Source organism: Trichechus manatus, unplaced genomic scaffold, assembly GCF_000243295.1.
Source record: "Trichechus manatus latirostris isolate Lorelei unplaced genomic scaffold, TriManLat1.0 scaffold00030, whole genome shotgun sequence".
Classification (NCBI taxonomy): domain Eukaryota; kingdom Metazoa; phylum Chordata; class Mammalia; order Sirenia; family Trichechidae; genus Trichechus; species Trichechus manatus.
In genome coordinates, this window is record NW_004443966.1 from 20563066 (window position 1) to 20566711 (window position 3646).

Below are 3646 nucleotides of genomic sequence, written 5' to 3' on the forward strand. Positions count from 1 at the left end.
CTGAGGCTGCAGAGCTGAGCACAGTGCCCATCCCTCCCAGGGCTTCCTGACCGTGACCCTGGCCTCCTTCGGCTTGGATGTGTGCCTCCCTCTGTAGCCTGCAGCAGCCATACCAGCCCCAAGCCAGAGCTGAGCCCTCCTTGGACGCAGTTGCCTGGTAACCCGCCCTAAGTGAAGGAAACCCCAGCGGGCCGCTAACAAGGAGGGCAGGCCAACCACCTGGCCCAGACCCCATGGCCCCACACAGCCTTGGGAAGGCTTCAATGGACAGTCCACCTGGCCTGCCCATGGTAGGAGGTGAGGATGCCCCTGGCACTTGGTGGGGGGCACCGGCAGGGAGGGGAGGAACTGAGCTGGCCACCCACCAAGACCTTTGAACTGGGGAGCTGGAGGAAGGTGATTTCCAATGGAGACCAAAGCCCAAGGCCTGACCAAAGCAAGAGGCAGCGGGCACTGGGCTGGAGTTAGGGCTGTGGGCACGGCCCGCCTAGGCCCAAACCACCATCCTGGAAACAGCTGTGACTGCTCCGCCCAGGGCACGGAGGCCGGGGAGGGGATCCCCAGAGAGAGGCCCTGGACAGGGAGAGGAAAGGAGGTAATTAGGGAGGCTGGCAGACATCCAGCCTCTGGGCAGGGGGGCAGCCTCGTGCAACACCGAGGGGAAATGCATCAGCTTCTCCCCTTTTGCACGGTTCCCCTCCTCTTCTCCTCAAACTCAGCCCCAGGCTGGGGCCTCCACAGAGGGGGCTACAGGCAGCATGAGGCACACAGGTGGAGCTCAGCCAGGTGATTTTCCATCCTAGAGCTCAGGGATGGGGGGCGGACTGGGCGGGGGAGCGGGAGAGGCAGTGTCAGAACAAAAAGGATGCCTGGTGTACAGACTGGATGGGCCTTTGGGAGACGTGGGTTCTAGACCTCCCTGCCTCAGACTCTGCGCATATGGCTGCCCCTCTCTGGGCCTTGGCTTCCCCATGTTGAATTGGGGATTGGAAGCAGGCTGGTCTAGGGTTTGGCATCATGGCTCCTAAGAGGCTGTGGGGTGGGGGTGGGGGGTGGAATTAAGGTGTTTAAGAGGAGCTTCCGGTAGCAGAGGCTCCTTTCAGGCACTCATCTCTGGGCCTGGCTGGGTTTTTCCACGGTTGTTACCTTCACCCCATAGCCACGGACTGGGCTTAGCCCTGTGCCAGGCACTGAGTCCCAGCACTCAGACCAACCCAAGGCCTGCTCTGGAGGAGGGTCCCCTCCCATCCAGTGGGAGAGCCAGGCTTGTGATCAAGCAATTACAGCACAGGGAGCTGAGGCTAGGATGGAGGTGCATTCAGAATGCTGTGGGACCTCAGAAGAGAAGACCAAGCTCAACCTGGAGGTCAGGGAAGGCTTCCTGGAGGAGGCGGCCTGAGCTGAGTCTTAAAAGCCAACAGAAGTCAGCAAAGAAGGAGCCAGACAAGCAGCCAGGGCTGAAAGAGAGTACATTCCAAAGCATGGAGGTGTGACCCAGCAGGGAGCTTCAACCAGCTCTGGGGGCTGCAGTGGCAGGCCAGCTGGGGAGGGTCAGGCTCTGGAGGAGTGGGAACGTGGAACCTGAGGGACTGGGGAGCCACAGGAGGCTGTAAGCTGGGGGTGATGGGATCAGATGTGGACATTAGAGAGACCTCTCTGGAAATAAGGGGGGGAATGTCCCCCACTGCTTCTAGTACCAAGCCAGACGCTCGAGTGGATAGGCTCTGACACAGCCAGAGAAGGGACATTAAGTCCTGCCCCTGACCCAAGGCCCAGCAGCCCTATCCACAGGCCTCTCTCTGGCCCCAGCAGCCCCCCCCCCCCCCCCCACACGGACTTATCACATTGGATTGCATGGGACAGCACCTGGTCCCATTCGCCATTGTACCCCCCAATCCCAGCATAAAGCCTGGGGTCCTCAATATTTGCTGGAAGGAAGAATAGGAAGGAGGACAGGAGAGTCAAGCCCTCCTGGCTGTTAATGCATCAGAATATGCCCCTCCCCTGGCACGAGGCCCGTGTTGCTGTGCGAGGGCTTTGCTTCTAGCCCTATGCTGGCAGATACAGTCATCCAGAGGATTCCCCTCCAGTCACTGTGATGTCCTCTGGCAGTGGGAGTAGGGCTTCTCCTGAACCCCACCTGAGGCTGAGGAGGCTCCCCACTCCCTGCTCACCTTGGCAGCGTAGCAGACTCCAGATTGCCTGCACACCTTTGGAAAGTGGCCCACCTCACCCCACCCCCCACATCCTATCCAGCCAGGACCCCTAGATGATCTGAGCCCAGGGATGGTCTGTGCTGCAGCCCCCGAGGCTCTCAGGCTCTGCTTCTGGGGTAGCAGAGGGTTCCTGACTGCCAGCTGAGCCTTCCTTTGGAATGGCTTAGGGGGTCACACAGTCCTGGAGGAAATCTGAAATCCCAGCTCCTGTATTTTTTGGCTCTGTGGACAAGTCACTTCCCCTTCTCCTCTACAGCTACCATTGGTTGAGGTCTTACTATAATCCAGGCTGAGTGACTGACATATCTAACTCATTGGATCCTCACACAAGCTCCGTGCCGTATTCTAATCATGCCCACTTAACTGATGAGCAAGCTGAGAGGTCAAGGGATTTGCCTTAGGTCACACAGCTCAGCAGGTCAAACCTCAGTTTGCTTGTTTCTCAAACTCCTGCCTCATAAGGATGTTCTAAGAATTAGATGAGATAATGTTTATCAAGTGGCTGGCAGAGGGCCAGGCTTCCAACAGGAGCTCCAGAAACACTGATTCCTTGGCTAACCCACCAACACAGAGATATTCTGCTGTGTTAGGCGTGTGTGGGGGAGGGGTATGTGTGAAAAAGTGGAAAGGGCAGAGAGCAGAGCAGCAGCAGCAGTCTGGGGGACTCCCTGGCAGAGGCAGTGTCTATACCTAGATCTGAAAGGATTGGGGGAGAGCATTGCTGTGTGTCTTAGGGAAAGGTGCCATACTTCTCTGTTCCTCTGCCTGTAAGGCAACTGCCAGTGCCACCTCTGTCTCCCCTGGGGTGACAGGAAGCTCCTCCAAGGAAGGAAAGAGACTTGAAAATAGCAGGTGTGGCCTCATTAGAGGGAGCGACATCGTTATTAATAACCATGTCGGTAATGAGCTGAGGTTCAGGGGCTGACCTTTTACCTCGCCTTCCCAGGGAGTCAGGAGAAGCAGTCAGTGCCTGGGGTGGGGCGGAGGAGGAGTGCCTGTGCCCATGTGGAGCCTGTGCGGACCTGGTAAGGTGGGTGGGTGTGGTTTGTGTGTGTGAACCTGAAACCTCCCTTCCAGGCTTTTCTACCGCTGCTTTTCTTTGTTAATTCCACCCCGGAAGCCCATATAAGGACGGACTTGCTCTCCTCTGTTCACACTGTTCCTTCCTGCTGCAGTACCCTCCCTCCTCTCCAAGAACACAGATGCTGATAAAAACACACAGGGGCTCCCAAGGCTGGCACAGTGGTGTCACTAGAGGGCTGCAGGGGGTGCAGACCACACCGGGTGACAGTGTCAGAGGCGGTGACACTAAAATGATTGTCTATAAAAATGGCCCTGTATGAGCAGCCATCTAAGATACTCCACTGGTCTCACCCCTTCGGGAGCAAGGGAGAATGAAGAGAACAGGATACAAGGAAAAGATTAGTCCA